The sequence below is a fragment of the Ischnura elegans genome, chromosome 12, assembly GCF_921293095.1.
Source record: "Ischnura elegans chromosome 12, ioIscEleg1.1, whole genome shotgun sequence".
In the NCBI taxonomy this organism is placed as follows: domain Eukaryota; kingdom Metazoa; phylum Arthropoda; class Insecta; order Odonata; family Coenagrionidae; genus Ischnura; species Ischnura elegans.
The window spans coordinates 59,432,352-59,451,500 of NC_060257.1; the positions used below are offsets into that span (position 1 = coordinate 59,432,352).

The 19,149-nt window shown below is 37.1% G+C and overlaps 1 protein-coding gene across 3 annotated transcripts in view; it reads right to left on the reverse strand.

Annotated features, from left to right (window-relative positions):
• LOC124168806 (PTB domain-containing adapter protein ced-6-like) overlaps nucleotides 1-19,149 on the reverse strand; it is a 320,754-nt gene that overhangs the window by 136,408 nt on the left and 165,197 nt on the right. The gene's annotated exons all lie outside the window — the stretch shown is intronic.

Here is a 19,149-nt window from a genome sequence, read left to right on the forward strand (position 1 = left end):
ATGATTAAGGCGTTAAAACTCAAACTGAACAGTTTGAGGAAGGTAAGAGGCAAAATCTGACATTATAAAGCTCTTGTTAGCAATGAATTGTCGAAATCAATCGGAATTTAGGTACTGTACAGAGGTAAATTAATTATGCCACGGGGAAATGTTGATGAGGAACAAACTACATTCAGCCGGAAATGAAGAATTAAAAAAACTAATCAGAAATGTTGACTTAAGTGAACAAAATACAAAGTTTGTTGATTAGAGACTGAAATACCCCCAATTGAAGGATTAAACTACCAAAATCTGTTGCTAATGCACACCATATCTCAATTGACTTAAATAAGAATCTTGAGTTAATAAATTTAAAAACTCGATAAATTATGGGCCAAAGCTGCCAATTGAAACAAAAAGTAAAGTAATTAGGTGAAAAATAATTTAAGCAACACTGCTATAAAGATATCATCCCAATCCACAAGGGAAAATTTATTGAATAATGAATGAAGTAGAAATATCAATTTACGTTAAGTAAAAAAAGAATAATAATAAGAGTCGTCATGGAGATTAAGTTTGTTGAATTGAGACAGAAAATATTCTCAATTATTGATTAAAACAGTAAAAATTGTAAAAAAAAACATACACTCTATCTCAATTAACCTAAACGAGAACATTGAGCTGAGCAACAGAGTTAAAAAATTCAACATGAAAAACTCGATAAATTAAAAAGTTTTGGAAAAGTATCCCTTAAAAACATGTTTCAATAAAAATCAGCACTCAACGCTTTTCAAAAATACAGTAAACGAGTATTTTGGCGCTTGAATTCACCAAGCGGGTAATTAGGGGAAAGGACTAAAGGTGACAGATTTGTGTCACGTGTGTTCGTAGTTTCCACAAGTAGTTTAAAAAGAGAAAAAAAAATCACTCACAATCGACAGTTTTGAATTGAGTACTTGCGTAATGGAGATAAACTTAAAATTAATGACAGATGAGCTTGTGAAATATAGCCGATTTTCTTTGTATTTTAGCCCTTACCCTAGGATTGTAATTCTCCATTTCTGATTATGAGCGTTTGGATGCAACAAACTTGAACCAAATTAAAAACAGCTTTTTGGAAAAGAAACAGACTAATTAATTTGATAATCCGAATGTAAGTGTCTCGAATATTGAAGTTTTCGTATTTCAGTGACGAATTGTGTCTCTCAATGTTGTCACGTTGTTATATCGAAGGAAGGTTTAAAACAACAAAACGAATTGATAACAATGAATACATAAATAAGTTTAAGAAACATGAATTGGGGAAACAACCAAATAAAACTATACACTGAATACAGACTGTTTTGACGGAGGCGCATCTATCACCATGCCAACGGTACTGAGCGGTGCCGGCCAATCGCGGATGAGGATTACAAGGATGTCGAGCGGAGCCGCGCGCTGCAAATCTTTTCCCCAGATTGGCGACGTTTCGACCTTGACACAGCTGCGGCCGCATTCACCATGGAAAAACGTGGCTTACTGAACCCAACGCCTATGGAAATTTCCGACACCACTCAAGAGACAGGTTTAGACAATGCCCAATGCGTTTTAGTACACCCACGACGTAGCCAATTTATTATGTTGATAACACGGCAGCATCATGCGCACCATTCATGCTGTAGTTATTCTTGCAACCCAAATAATAAGCGAACAAAATAAACTCGATTGTTTCTGGCTTTACCTTGTGAAAATCCATTCTAAACAATTATAAAGGTGTGATACTTTTTCACACAATTTAAGATGACAGGTTTCGTCGCAGAGGCGACATCTTCAGATACAGAAATCGTTATTTTTGTTGTTATTTTGTTGTTTATTTGGTTGCTATTACGCGCTGGTTGGTTGGTTTTCGAATGAGATAAGTTTAAGTAATAAGTAAGTACTGAGATAAGTTTTTACGAGATAATTTTCCGTAACTTCAACTTATCGAGGATTTCACATATAATTTTTTAACTCTGTTGGTCAACCCAATGTTCTCGTTTAGTTTAATTGAAATATAGTGTATGTAAGTAACACTTTCTCCTGTTTAATTCCTTAGTTGAGAAATTTTCATTCTCTGGTCAAAAAACTTGATCCCCACTTGATCTTACTTTTAATCCCGAAGTTAAGCTAATTAGACTGGGAGCCGCTGGAGACTCGGAGGCTCCGCGCTGGGCTTAGATTGCTTGAACAATTGAGAATGGATATCTTTAAGAGCGACACATAATATTGGAGCTCCACTATATTTCCAGGTCCAACAGAAGCGACATATTAAGAGAAATGTTTTGCCTAGGCGAATAGATTTGGGAATTCATTTTTCCCCCGAAACAATAAAGGACTTAAAGAAATGCTAGTCGTAATTTTCTTAGAGCACTTCCTTCTTATGTGTTAACGGCTGGTATCCTAATACCCCCCTGCCACATGCCTTTTAGGCGGCTTGCGAGGTATTACGCAGATTTTGATGAACACCAGAGCGTCCACATGTAGGCTTGTCTCACAAAGCCCCGACCTATCGCTTACCGTCGTACTATGTTAGGCGTGATCACGAGAAGAAGATAAAGAACATACACTGAAAAAAGGGAGAGAATAAAAATGTATGTCTTTCTTCGTACTACCCGGGGAAAAGGAACGGTGTCTCGATTGATAAATTGAAGGCGTCACTCGCTAGGACTATTGTTACGGCCGTAGTAATACAGTAATATTACCAAATGCTGATTTATTAATAAATAACGTTAAATTCATCTGGAGTAAGCAAGCCATCAGTGCTCAAGCAAACATGACATCGGAATGAATTTTGTTATCCTTTATCCTGGAACATCCTGGTACAGAACATAGAAATAGAGATATTAAAACATCTATAGCCCGCTTTTGTTTATTTGGAACAACGATGGACATATAAAAAAACACTTAATTTCATGTGCTACTCTAATACTTACAAGCTAATAGCATAGAGTAAGTATATTCAGGAAAAGCCAAGTAACTAGCCGAAATTCGAGAAAATATTTTTTATAACAATTGTTATAAAAAAATCGAATAATTAATGTCTCCAATAAACGTAGCAATCCTTACTGCTTCAGAATATATTTTTAGACTTGTGGAATGAGCAAATTATTAAAATATTGCTAAAATTGTTCGTATAGCCACCTGGTTAATTGCTCTAGAACTACACCAAAAACGTATACGATCTTTGTGCGTGTGGTGAGCTCTCTATATTTACTTACTCTATGCTAATAGTTTTCACGCATCATTCTGCAAGTTTGGTGTAAAATGGAGTCTATATTAAACAAGCTAAACAAGCTCATTTCAAAATGGTTACCAGAGCACATTCACTATTTTTGTAATCAATGGATAAATAATTATAGAGTCAAGCAAGTGGAATTTAATATATACTTTCATGGCCTGTTCTGCTTTAGCGCCACTTTTAATTTATTCATTCTTTGGCGGCGATGAAGATATTGAATCAATTGCCTTACTCTAGCATTGAAATTCAATCATTATCCTAATTAATTATATTATTCTGCGTTGCCTACACAGGCAGCGCTGAAGACTGTGGTCAGTGCTGTTTTCTTTAATTATATGAAAATGTGAAATTCAGCTGGAGTTGGAATGTTTGCACAAATTAGTCCACAACTATGCAAATATATAAATGAAAGCGTTGGGTATCCCGTGTGTCCTGACCGCCAGAGTCACGAAGTTGCTGGGAGAGGGATACAGAGGAAAGAGATGTATGCAAATAGAATTCGTGACGCTGTCCGAGAGGAAGAAATCGCCCTTACATCAAGGTTATATCCAAGCGCAACCCGTCGATTTCCCCCTGGAGGTTATTAAACAAGGAAAGAAGTTTCTTCAAAAGCGTTCGCCACGGCACTGACCTTGAAGAAATAAACCGTATGGTCAAAATCATGAAAGAAAGCTGGTGAAAAGTCAACCTTGCTGTCATTACATCGATTTCGACGCTTCGATAATCAATCGGTCTATCTTTCGAGGCAGTAAGGTCGCTTTGAGGGCGTTTCCTAGCAACCAAGTTCTGCTTTAGTTGATCCTGTAGTTTCCTAGCAACAAATTTCACCCAACCAGAACTGGATCAATATGCATTGTAAAACTGAGAAAACACGTAAGCTCTATGTAATTATCCGTGCAAAACGCTTTTTCCTCAACTCCAACGGTAAAGTGAACGATGTCTCGTATTGAATGGGCCAATTCATAATTACCTTACCATGAACTGAAAAAAACATTAAGTGCGCCGATAAGTAACGCAAAGGCAAATGGTGAAATTATTCAGGGACGCTTATCGTTGGCTTAGTGAAATCTATATGGGCACCATGGCCAAGGATAAGCAACGAAAATGGAAATCAAGATAATCTTCAGCGATGATATTCTCAGAGGTAGTGAGCATACACGAGTATATGGTTTTGATGGGTTGATATGGCAAGAATGGACACCACAGCATTATATTTCATATTGAGGAAATATGGGACTGCGTTTTACCATTTCGGCGAAGATTGATGCATGTACTTTGAATGACCGACATCCTTTCTATAAGTGTTTTTATATTAGTTTCCATTCTTTTTGTGCGATTCATTTCCTGAAGTTCATTTGTAGTTTGATGTATTAGCTTTTTGATTTTTAAGTGTTTTGGGCAGAGTTGGCGCATTGGTTACAGGAAGTAAAAAAAAAGGATTGTTGCGGAAGAAGAAAAATTGATATTGTGAGGGTTAAAGAAAGAAAAAAGAGTCTAGTAATATTGAATTTTCTTTTATATAATCGCTTAGAAACATTGAAATGTGAATGATAAAAACAAGATACAATATGGAAAATACGCGTTAAACTTAAGGACGTTTATGGAACTGTAAGTACGTATGCACGGGGCAATAGATTAATGCAAAATTAGCCCTAAAGATGTGGAAGCATAAGCCATTGTCTTCGTCATTAAAATCAGAACCAGTTTTCAGCGCCACGACGTTGAACGTTAATTCCCACATCCCGGATGAAACGGGACTCGTGAGTTTACCTTCCACACTGCCCTATACGTCAATACCTCTGAAACTTATTTTAAATTCAAAGATAACTTTCGTGAATATTCATGATGCAGTTGCTATTACTTGCAGTACACATGATCTTTCAACGACATCATCGATAAAATGGGCTGTAGCATTTTCCGTTACTGCTACAGAACTCATTCATCAAGATAAGAATCGAATTGCATGCGCGGATCAATCATGACACTTTACCTTCGTTTTGAATTTGCGAATTTTGTTTCCGAAAAATCAAATCAAATCCCGTGGCAGCAGAAAAATGAGTTGTGCGAAAAATTCACGAGGAAAAAAAAAATCATTCGCCTTGACCGGGGTTCGAACCCGGATCCCCCGATTTCCGGTCGAGAGCTTAAAGTCCGTTTTACACGGTACACGGAATTGCGCAATCTGACGTACGTGCGAATGCGCAATCAAAATTGCGTCGTGTAAAGCGGTGAATTGCTAGAACACATGCGAGAATGCGTGGATGCGAGACGTCAAAATAGCCCCTGTTCTAATTTCGTTCATGCATTCGCGCAATTCCGCGCCATTTTAGAAATCAATGCAGCTCTAACCTGCGCAATTCTGTGCCCCGTGTAAAACGGCCTTCATACTTTAGTTTCCACAGGGGAGAATGACGCATCGGTAGCTGAACTAGCTAAAGCACTCGACTGGAAATCGGGAGATCCGGGTTCGGATCCCGGTCAAGGCGAATAATTTTTTTCCTTTTGGATTTTGCGCGCAATTCGTGTATTTCGGGCGACACCCGTAAAAGTTATCACCGTGGCTAGTCCCGGTGCACTTAAATCGGAAAAATGCGTCACGGAAGTAGGTACTCGTATAAACATTAGTTGTAAAGAAAATCTTCACACTTGACTTGCGTGACAGGAAAATGATTAGATGGAACTCTTGAATTTTTTCACAGTCCCTTCATCAAAGTCGATACTTTTGGCAAGCATAAAAATATATGCTCATACTCAACCATGCATTTCTTCACGCATAAGTGACTGTATAATTACTGTTCCATTTAAAATGCGAACGATGACCAACTCAATCTTAAGCCGAGGGCTTACATTCTAATCGAGCAAGATTTTACCATTGAAATTCCTAAAATCCTGAATAAAAGTGAAGACATACAAGCTAGAATACAAAAAATACAAAGATAGGTACGTCAAAAATCCAGACCCCCAGCACATCAACAACCGATGAAAACGCGTAAAAGTGAAAGATATATTTAAGCACTGATTGTGAAATGGGTATGAAATCGGGAATATTTTGGAGGAGACAATATTAATGTAAACGAATAAATGAAAAAATAAATATTTTTTCCAAACACTAACATTCCCGTCATTTTTTGGAGTTTTTATGGTCGGTCCTTTCCTCTTCCCAGCGCTCGCGGACCGACTCGGGTAGCTGGCGGGCCGTGCGCCGCCCTACGGTATGCAGACTGTGAGCGTTAATGTAAACGAATATTTTTTTCCAAAAATCTAAAATTCCAGTTATTTTTTGAAAACAACTCTTATATGGTAAGTATAATCGCAAACAAGAAACTTGTCTCGAGTCAAACAAATATTTTTGATTTCAACGACGACGACTATTATGACGTGATGGCATAAACCTCCTTAATTCCTTTGAGCACTTGTAATAAAACAAATATTTTGCACATTCGTCCCACACTAATATTAAAGCGAACAAAATATATTTTCACCCAACCACGTCATAAGCCTACGCTAAACGAAGTAAACCCACCCGTCTGTAAGTCCTGCAAAGCATACGAATCCAACGGCTCAACAGTTTTATCGAGCTCGAAGTTAAAGCCTATTAAGTGCGTTAGGATAAAACTACGACATTAAAATTCCGACGTTAACTCTTTTAAGAGTTTACTATCTTCCCTGTGAGCATATAAAACGGGATAATGTCAGTCATACCGTTGCCAGGAGCTTATGAAAGCAGACTGCGGTCTCGACCTGAGGCTTCACATTGTTTTCCGAGTCTTCAAGAAAGAATTCCCACTATTTACAATTAAGACGAGAGTAAGCCGTAAGCGACGGTGAATCGGGATCACATCTAATGCCTTCCCAAGCCCTGAGATTAAAAAAACCATCAAATACCGCTATCCCGATGGAATGCCCACATGGCAATCTGTATTCAACCCATATGCAACAACAGTATCTCTTATCTATATACTACATAAACCCACTATGGAACACTGACTGACTGATTCATACTGATGTTTGGGGGTGAATGAGATGAGACAAGATATACATTCGACCCCCTTTAAAATCGTCTGAAACCATTGGAAAAATTGTTGGTACATTACATTTTCTATCTATCACATTGTTTCCAGCTCCCTCTATGCATAAAAATATTTTAGGTGAATTAGACGAGATACGATATAGATTCGACCCCCTTCAAAATGATCAGAAATTTTCGGAAAAATTGTCCCAATACTAAATTTTCTATGTATTATAGTGTTTCCAACTCCCTCTATATATAAAAACGTTTTAGGTGAAATAGGCGAGAAACGACGAAAAGTCATTGAATAGACCCCCACTAAAATCGTCTGAAACGCGAATAAAATTCTCGAAACACTAAATTTTCTATCTATAACAGCGTTTCCAACTGTCATTATGGCTCTACTTTCTTTTGATGAGGCTGAAGGTCGAAATAATGATGGTAAAAAGGGATTTGAACATCGCGGAGAAGCTTGATAATGGTACCAAATCCATCGTGGCAGTTATTAGTCCACACCTTGTAAGAGTCAGAAAGCCTGGAAGCCAAGAACTGTTTGATATTACTAGGATGCAATTCAAGTAGGTGAGATGACGAAGAAAAAACTGAAGGAACAAACGGTAGACAAAACATTTAAGAACTGGCAGTGTGACAAGAAACGGCCGCGGCGAAAGTGCATCTTTATTATATGCACTAATACGTGACGTAAAAACAGAATTCAGAGACTGAAAATGTGTCACTTGAATGATAAAGCATCCAGTGTTTTCAAGATGATGAAATTTTTAAGAACAAGTCATATCTCCAAAATTCGCATGAAGGGGTACTCGAGACAACATAGTAACTTACTGGCAGTGTTAGGGGAGGGATATTTTGGATTTTTTTTCAAGTTTTTGAGGCAGGTGAATATGAATAACCACCGAAAAATGACGAGATTACCTTACGAAATACTACTCTTACTGATAGTAAATTTATTGGTTTTTATTTATTCATTGAACCCAAAGGTCATGCCACATGAAAAATAATTAATATATAAGACACTATAAATTAAGATTTACCTATTTAAATCCCTACTTTCATTATTGCTTACGGTATTGACATTCTATATTATTTGGCTTCTGGTTCCGTTCCCAGACGGAAGAATAAGAAAACATTGCAAAATGTCACATTGACAACGGATAATTACGGACACAAAATCCACAATAGGTCTGCGTCTAAGCAAAATTATTGCATCCAGATTTGTTGTTCCTCAATTCTAATAATTATCAGTAAAATCTTGTAACGGCCTTAATTTCCTACGGCAATTCTAACAACAAAACTGGTTCAGTAAAATGCATTATTCTCTGCAATTTTAGTCTGGATAATGTTCTACGTAACAAGAATAATAAAAATACCCGTTAAAACGGTAAAATTACATGGAATATTTTTACAATTCTAAACACTAAGGACGGCAGATAATACATTTTCTCGAGTAGTCATCACTCCGAAATACAAAGTAGGTAATGCCACAACCTAGCGAGATTATGTTCAATATTAAAGTTTCTTTTCAATTTATAAAACAATAAGGGACTAGGAAAATTTAAACAATAACCACATGCGGAGCTACGGATTCCACACGAACGCAGTCAATATGATGCAATAAAGTAAGAAATTACGAGAAAACGTACAGGTGAGAGCTTATAGGAACAATTATTTCTTTAGTTGAGGAGTTCTCCACTACGCAATTATATTTTTCGCAAGGAAAAACCTGGGTACCAGTAAAGTACCTCATTAGAAGAGAGAGATTACGAAAGGTTGTTAATCTAGCTCATATTAAATGTTACATACGTCAGCTCACTAATTGATTTAGGAGAATGCTTTCCAATCTCGCAACACAAATCCAATTAGAGTCCAATAAGGGAGGAAATTTTATTAAATTTTCTCACCCCCCTAGCTGACACAAAATAAAAATTAATCTAAAATCAAATTGAAATCTACAAAACTCTGGGGTAGAGGAAAAATATTCTCACTAAACCGATTCGATAAATGGAGTTCGCAGTTAAATTTACACGCCTTAAAAGCAAAATGATACTCTTCAGGGTTGGAAATATGTTTTGTTACAGTTATCTCTTCTGATTTAACTCTAAATGATATGCATTCAAGGCTTCCCAATACAAACATTAACATAAATTGCAAGTTTTTCGGGTATTAATTTTTTACAGGAGATAACAACAGGGACTTCCATAGGGACGGCTAGAAATAGCGACGATTCTCTTTTTATTAATTTTTTGAGATAGAATAATAGTGAATTTATTGAAATATAAACATTTTTCTGACCAATATCCTTAATCTCAGTCAATTAATTCAAATAAATGCTACATATAATGCAAATGCTAATTGAATTAGATGCTTCATCATTAAGTGGGCTGAGATAAGGATGCCGGTAGTTATAGAGGAATTTTCGTCCTCAATGCATAAAGTGAACTCTTTTTCCATCAAGTTGATTTTTCAAATAACGAAACCACTAAGCAGTAAACTGGAAAAGTACCATGTGAGAAATATTACGGCTTCACGCAAACAAAGTCAATGAAATAGAAAGACGTAATATTACGTCCATGGCAACCTTCAGACAGATTAACAGGACGTAATATTACGTCCATTGAACGCAAAGTGTTAATATTTTGCTGTTGACTCATACAAATTTTGATTCATCTATCGAAAAAGCCTAAAAAAAGACAATCAAGATACAGATTTTTTTACGAATCCTCCAACCCTCTAAAGGAAGAGACATCTAATGGTCAAAGACCATTTCCGACTACCGCAGTCATACGGTTACATCCCAAGGTTCTTAGACTGTACGATGAATATTTTTCTTTTGCTAAGGCGAATACTGCCATAAGGACCAGTGCGATAAAGAGGATATTCTAATGCGATTTCTGGGAATTATAGACCGGACATACTATTTTTTTGCTGCTATCAGTCAATGAAGTTCAATTGCATTAAAATATTTCGATATGCAATAACTATGTTGTAAACTTGCAAAAATTGCGGCTTTCAATTTCCCAGTATTCGCTATTCCATCGTTTCTTTAAATCTCCATCTTCCCGTCCACGAAATAATCCTCCCTTAACCTCTTCGCCCAAACTGTCGCTGTTCTCAAACTGTTAGCCTATCCAATGTTCTAAGAAAATACTTACTCTAAGAACCTTATTTACATCCTACAGTTCTGAGGATATGAGGCTCTTGAAGAAAAGCCGCACTCTTTTTGATACCGAAGTGTCGCAAATGTGTTGTTGAAGCTTGCAAAAACTTAATCCACTTATTAGTACATTTTTGAAGCCGGTTAAATTACCCCAATGACGGGAAGAGACGGGTGCGAAACGGAAATTCAATAAAGACGCCTACTATGGAACCCACACTGTAAACCTTATTTTCTTACTTCATTGGTAGGCGTCGCGAAGTTATGACTGAAACATCTTTTCCCAGGGAACATTTATTCATCAATCACCACGGTTACGTTCTACAACCAACTCAGCTGAAAATAAAATTTTACGAGAGTAAACTAGTCAATTACCTGCACTTATACTGGTATTTAATCTTATTATAGCCAACGGAAAGTGACAAATACAGTAATAAAGTATATTTTCAAGTCTATCCCCACTAGTAAAGTGGCTTACAAAAGCAGAGTTTGTACTTTAATAGAAGTATCGCGACTGACGAGAAAAATCCTATGATAATCACCGGCGAAATACTAATGATTATGATAGCATTTTTCACTTAACCCCTTGCGCTGTAATGACGAGTCTAGCTCGTCATGAACTTTCGACGCCAAACCGCGCAATGACGAGTGTATCTCGTCATCGGATTTTCATAATTTTAGCACTATTTAGAGGAACAATATATTTATTATGGAAGCTTAACAATGTTAAAACATACATAGTGTACATAATTAATTCATATTGTATGAAACATGATGCTTTGGAAGGATTAAAATGGTATTATCCGAGCGAGCCAAGTTCTCCATGTTTAATAATCACTTTTTATTTCACGGTTCTAGATTGATTACAAATTACAAAATATCATTTCATTACCTACCATTTAAAAGAGAACCACAGAAAAAGTAAATGGAAATAGGAGCACCATATTCGGAAAATTAATCGAAGTGGAAAGGGCTAATGTAGTTAATTTTTAGAACAAATCTTAGCCACCTCAAAATATCAGTAGGAGACCGAGTCCAAAAAATGTCAAAATAAGATGGCCGAACTTTGACCACGCCAAAAACTCAGAAACAGCGCCTCCAGATATTTACAACCTCCTTGAGATCTATAGCTACGGGTCATTCTGAGGAATAAAGTTGATGTATCACCACGATGTTTCACTGGATTGCTAAGGACGACCATAGGAGCAACGTACCTTATAATCTTCACAAGCGCAAGCAGAAGCTTTCTAGGCGGTAATGGTTGTAACGACAGCGGTGTTATGGTTACTATTGGAAACTCGATGCTCCTCCTTTTCCGAACTATGCGATGACCGCGAGAATTTCTTCCGTTGGAGGTAGTTCGTAAATCAATTAATATTTATTTAATTTACGTGATCAGATACATTATAATGGAAAGGCTGAAGAGGAGTGCAAGGTTAGAGGGTTTGGCAGTCGCTCATTGTACAGTCACGCCCCTAAACCGCGAGGAAAATCACGAGTTCCACATCTGGTCGTGGTAGTCACTGCATAAAGAGGCGTCAGCGGGTGGATACTCCTAGGGTGGTTGCGAAATGAGAAGGTTTGACCTCGGCAATCTCTTCCAAGCCCACTCCTGAACCGCAACTCATAGACTGCGCCTTAACTGATCGATTTCAGGAAAACTCAGAAAAGTTACGAAGTACCAATAACTAGTAAAGTTCTAGAATAAGCAGGTATTCTTCGGATATGTATGAATGCAAGGACATGGTATAGGTGCGGAAAACAGCTGCAACTGTATTCATCCGCAAAAGCTTAAAAATATACTCAATAAATTTGGATAAATGTTTAAGGATTAATCTGATGGAATCCTAACGTATTTATCTCAATTCTAACTCAACTTTCTAACTCAATTTAATTAAAAACCTTCAGAAGTGAAAACACTAGGTCGAACAATTAAAGTACTTATTAAATTTCCAGTGACTTTTACCAAGTGTGTTTCTTTCCTGGCCTTATGAAGGCCAGGAAAATTAAATTTGAGAGTGCCTTTAAACTGAAATGCTATTTTTGCCATTTTTTCCGTTTATTTAAAAACCATCATCAGGGCTGGAAATGAAAATGAATTTCAATACATAAATAAATATAACTAAGGGTTAGAACAATGTTTTTACGATAATGTAATCTAAAGAGAAACATTTACTAGTAAATGTCATTCATTAAGGATAGCAACGGTGTATCGAATAATAAAATTTAATGGCCTCATTCGCTAGGAAGACTTATTGCATATCATTTTCCCATTGTAATAACCTTACATGGATTTGCTAAAGGAACTAAGAAGCGTTGGCAAATCTGGCCTATGCATTAATTTGGACGTATATTTTGTTATCATGCGTAATAATATTATGACCGTGTGATGAACATATAAGGGCCCTCTTGCACATGAGCGTAGCTACGAATTAAGGCTAAGGGGGAGTTTTGGGCGCAACTAATACTGGGGGTTGGGGTCTGGGGCACGGGCGTACCCTTGATCAAAACTAGGGGGGAGAGCCATGTTTTTTCAACTTATAAGTAAGATTTAAGCATGGAAAAAGTGAATGAAAACAACATTTTAAGGAAACTGCAACTGCTCTTCGTTAGTTTTTTTAAATTATTTGCTTGAAAAAATATTATTTTCCTTAAAGACATTTGCGATTTTTTCTTCTGGGAGGGGGGGCCGCTCCCCCCTCCTGCCCCTCGCCGGGTAAGCCCGTGGTCTGGGGGTAAAGAATACCTGCCAGGGTAAGCGGAAAGCGCGGGTGCCCCCCCCCCTAGAAAACTTCTAAAATAAATGGTTCAAAATGGAGAGTTTTAAGGCTGTGCGAATAGCTAAATGTTTTATTTGTGAGTCATCCGCCTCCGTAATATTAGTTACTAAATTTGTTACACTAAAATATTTTATATAAAAAAATTTTCTGGGGGGGAGGGGGGGGGGTGGTTATCTTCCATAATTTGGACATATATTTCCCCCTCGCGGCGCCACTGCTCATGCATTCTACAGGCAGGTGATTAGCAACCCCCTGCAAAACACCCTAGAGGTGGCCCGAAAGGTATTATGTAGTTGTACCAGTCACACTTTCCTGCAAAACAGCTTTTGGCCAAAAAAAGAGCAATGGCGAGATAGAATGTAATGAAAAATAATCTTACATAACTTCTAGACTTTCCTCACGTTATCTACACTTCGTTTTCATATTCCAAGCACTTCCACTTTGCCACAGTTAGGCTGAATCAAGAATAATAGGACTGAAACGCATTACATCCACATTTCTATTCAGTTCACAACTGCCCTCTCTATGAGGTCATTCCATTGAACAACACATTCGGAGAAATAGGAACAGGATCGATTTTGCTATGCCGCACCTGACTGCCTTTGCTTTTGTTTCAACTCGTCTGGAACAGTTTCACGAGCCAACATTCTTTAACTAGCTCAGTATATTTATTGGTGGTGAGAGAGTCACGCTATTTGTCATGGTCCGCGTTTATCAAATCTTTTACGCCGCCGCCAAGGTCTTCAGCGGAGAGAACAAGAGCAAACATTTTAGAGTCACCTGTTTAACTAGAAGCCAAAGTGGCAGATCCACACGAGTACCCAGGTGTGTTAATCAGTATTATTCTAAGGGTTTTCAGAGCTTCAACTACTTAGTTCAATGGCAGCGAGTTTAAAAAAATGGCCTTCCATTCCATAACAAACGACAGATTTACTCCTTTCCTGATAAAATGATCGCGAAATAAAAATTTTCAGTGGCTTAGAAAATACTAGACACACCATCTACATCTACATACTACACAACAAGCCGCCTAAAAAGGCGTGTGGCAGGAGGTGTTAGGAAATCAGCCATTTACGTATAAAAAGCAAATGCTCAAAAAATTACGACTAACATTTATTAAAGCCATTTATGAATCGGGGAAAAACGAATTCCCATATCTATCCGTTAGGCAAAATATCTCTCAATGTATTGCTTCTATGGGACCTAAAAATATAGTGGGGCTTCTCCGTGTTGATCCTAAAGATACCTATTCTCAAATGTTCAAGCAATGCAGTAAAAGCAAAATTGAGCTACAATGAGTGAGCTTCCACTCCAAACATTTACTTGACAAAAATCAGAGAAATTTTTTAGCTTGACATCATGTTTTGAATTCTAAAATTATTATTCACTTACTCAGTGATTCAAATCTAAGTTTGGATAGAAACCGGTAGAGCCTACCCCAAACCAAGTCACGGGTGTATAAAAGCATATGATCAGAGTGAGGGGACAGTTTTCGGGGGGCTTAAAAGGCTTAGCGGGTTGATGGCGAGGCTCCAGATCCAGGGGCCCGGAGTCGTAACCTGGAAGAAGTATTCACAAAACCCCCAACCAAAAACCCTAAAAATGTGATAAGGCATAGTACCTCGGGATTGACCAGCTACCCTGTGTGACCGCTAATTGTAACCAATTCGCATGCCTTTGGTTTAATTTACTCTGAAAATTATTTAATCTCTTCTCTCACCTTACCACAACAGAGAACGTAAATATTCTTTTCTTCACAAACTGTTTTATTAATCACAGAAAGCTCACATTATTACTGAAAACTGTGATAAATGCTATTGAATGCCAACAAGCGATGTCAAATTTATTTAATTAATTTATTATTCACTTGCATGAAAAGTAATCAAATTTTAATTAAAATTTAATTTATTTTTTTTTGCAAAAGAAAATAATTCTTGGAGTATAATTTTTGATTCAAAATTACCAAAGCAATTGTAATGTGAATATAAATAAGGGATGTTGATATAAACCGCGAGTAGCCAAGTGTTACATAAGTTCTACCCCTCATGGCCATCAACGCTATTTCACTGATACACAAGAAAAATCAATAAGGCAATCTTATCCCTTGAAATATTCTATATTATTGAGAATCAGGTATTAATTAATACACAAATAGTCACAATGTTATCGCAGAGGAAAAGGACAAATTAGAAGAATATTTTTGTCTCAAGATATCAGCCGGTGCATTACTGATGACTGATCTAAGTATTTCATATTCGATGTTAATGTTGTTGTATACATTATTTGATGGAAGAATAAACAATATAACTTCCTCCAAATCACTATATAGCTTATACGAGGATTGAGAAATAGTAAAATTCTTTCTCATGAACGAAGTAGCGACGTAAATAATACCCAGACACCGAAAGCTCCCCTCTGCGCTTCCCACATTCCCCAGTTCCATCATCTAAAGAGATCACTATCTGCTGCACACGACTCTCAGACTACGACCTCTGCCTAGCCACCCCCATAGAAACACACGGCGGATTAATTCACACAGCGATGAATAGAAAGGAAAAAAGCGTGGCATTCCGACATGGCTAATTTATCATCTATATGCAGCTTCACCGGCGAAATTACTCTCCTTGCATCACACACACAGACACCAGCAGAGAAATCACGCGAACCACAAGATTGAACTGTAACCAAGCGGGAGACTTCAACGCCCGTAGCACAAATATTACAATCATTTATACAGTATTGTACCGATTAAGGTAGAATTTAAGTATACTGGGACTATCCACGGTGATAACTTTACGGAAGACAACCGCAATGCACAAATTGTGCGAAAAATCCACAGAGAAAAGAAATCATTCGCTTTGAACGGGATTCGAACCCGGATCCCTCGATTTCCTGCCGAGTGCTTCAGACAGTTAAGCTACCGAGGTGTCATTCTTCCATGTAGAGATTTGTGGACTATACCGATTAAGGTAGGTTTACATGGAGCTTCACGAAGCATTCCGACACTCCCCTCCCCTCATGGACTTCCCTCTTTCAGTGGCAAAACTAGGTATATGCATTGGGGGGGAAGGGGTGGTCTGGGGTGGCGAGCCCCATCCACCTCGGGCAAAATCTGGGAAAACTTTTGAAAAATGACATGCCAGGTAACACATTTCACATCATTTTAGCTCTAAAAATTTTTAGCAGTGCAGTTATTATGCGTCAGCATTTAAATATTTTATTTCTCAGAGGCTTTGGGGGGGATCTATCCCCTCATCTCCCCCATAGTTAAGCCACTCCCCTCTATAATTTACAATAAGGCCTGATTCCTTTCATTCTATCAAAAAATCCTATTCCCTTCCTACCCTTCCCTCGTCTACCCAATACTCTACCCACGAACACTGTTGGCAACATGACCTCCCTGCAAAGTACTCACTCCATCCATACCTTCTGTCTCTTCCATATCTCATCTAGAAGCTTTCCCTCTACACCCACCATATCCAGCACTTCGTCATTACTCCTCTTCTCCGTCCAATTCACCTTCTCCATTCTTCTCCACACCCACATCTCTAAACTCCAGTATCACTTCCTCCTTCCTTAGTGTACACGTTTCCGCGCCGAAAAGCGCTTCACTCCAGATCAAACACCTCAATAGCCTTTTCTTCAAACTCTTACAAATACACAAACAATTTTTCATATAAAATATCTTTCACTCGACAATTTATCAAATGACCTTGATGTAGGCTGATTTTTTAATGATTTTCGATCATTCTCTTTCCGTTTAATGATTGCAGCGCCGTCATTCAATTTTGGTAACCAGTTTAACTAAAACTAAAACAGTTAAACTAAAAAGAATACAATTTGACGAAATTATACATGACTATAGTTTCATTAAGAACGCAATGATCGTAGTGCCGACAATGGATTTTGGTGGCCATATTTGAACTTATCTCCATATTTAATTTTGAATTCTTAATAAAAATTGAGATAAAGTTCCAATCATTATAAAAAAGTTAACTATACGATTGTAATCGGGTTCTGAACTTTCCTGAAAATTTCAGCCTGATACCTATCGGTGATACCTAAGCCTGTTATAATGGAGTTGTAAAATTTGACGCGGGCGAGACGTCAAACAACTAAGCGAGTTAATAAAAACGTAAAGTTAGAATTCGATCGTCTTAAAAAAAATTCTTTCCCGGGTGAATAAACATAAACAACAAAAACAAGTTCTTTTTAGGTTGTTAGTTGTCTTGAGGGGTGAAGGGTGACCCAGCAGATAATAGCAGAGTCAGCTGCGTTGGATATGGAGCCATTTACCCAGATACGACCCGAGAAGAATTTCCGCATAATAACCACCGAAAAAGCCTAAAATATTGAAATAAGGGGCGCTGAGTAACTTCAGGGGGGTGAAAATTAAGAGAAATATGAGAAAATGCGAACATTACTTATCATCATTTCATCCTATGCATTGAGGCTACAATCTGGAAATACCTCGTAACTTACATAGATGGAATAATCTAATACGCATACCAAAATACGGAAAAGCTCGACAATATGGTTTTTTTAAAAAGGTGCAAGTCAATATTGATTTAATTTTTTATGTACGTTGTGTTCGTAAATGATCAAAATAAAGATTTCATTGATAATACAAAGTACCCCGTGGGATCTAGTGAAGGGGGAACCCAGAAAGTTTATTGAAATAGTGCATATCCTAAATGCTGTGACAATTGAACAAATGGAGTTGCTCCCTCGATTTTTCTATGTAAAAGGGTATTAGGTGAAGTATAATATTTAAATACAGCGAAAAGTTGAATTTAGACTATGTTCAGAGGGAGTGATTTTCCTCAAAACAATTCTAAATATACCTATCCCGCCATGGAACACGGTTAGAATTTGTTACAGACGTAGAGACTTCAACGCCATACACAGAAAAACCATTCAGTGCGCCAGAAAAATATTTTAGTACAAGGAATGGTGACAGATGACGAAAGGGCCAGATATGGTATGAAAGGAAGCCATAAATATTACGTAATTTTTACAGTTTTAGTATCGACTGCCAAATATCAATACATTAAAAGAACGATTTTGATAAAAAATCTAAATTCCATTAACTGTAAAAAATAATGTGAAGCAAGGTTAAAAATTTTAAAATTGCGGAAAATATTTCTATGCAAATGTTTTTTTTCGTCGGTATATCGGGGAATAACAAAGACCGAAAACGTTGTAAAACTGAGCTTTATATTTCATGCATAATAAATGTGACGTGCAACAAATGCAGCATACTGGGGTGCCACTATCGTCATTCAATGCCAATAATTACAATAGTAGCAAGCGAAATGATTTTTCAGATGATTCTAATTGAAAATGAAGTCTTGCGTCACCTTTCTTACCATAGCTAATTCTAGTCCGATTAAAAAAAAATAATGAATCTCACGTCAGGTGAATTGTATCCAACTTTTCTTGAACAGTATAATGATAGAGCCCAAAATATTCGATTGGTACAACTATCTCCCAATAATTACTAACTACTATTACCACTAATAACTAATTAGTTATTATCACTAACTACTAGTAGTAACTAATTATTGTAGGCATCCTCTTCTCTCATATAAAAATTGAGTTTCAAATGTTAAACATCACATTATATAGAGCAATGGAACGAAGTGAAGTTTTACAGAAAAATTATATAAAAGCAAGTTTTATTAAAAATTGTAACACTACTATCAAGTGGTGGTTATTTAATATTTTTCAGTACCTCCACCATCCAGCAGGAAGAAATTCAAAATCAAAGCTTGCCTCACAGGAATAAAAATAAATTAAATAACATTTATAATGCTGTCACGTCAACAGGTTTGATAAGGATTCTATCATATCACGGTGCATCACCCTGAAAGGCGTCTTATAGGTAAGACTTTGACAAGGAAATACGCCCACCTACTTTATCAACCAAGCTATCCTTTTAACAATAACAAAA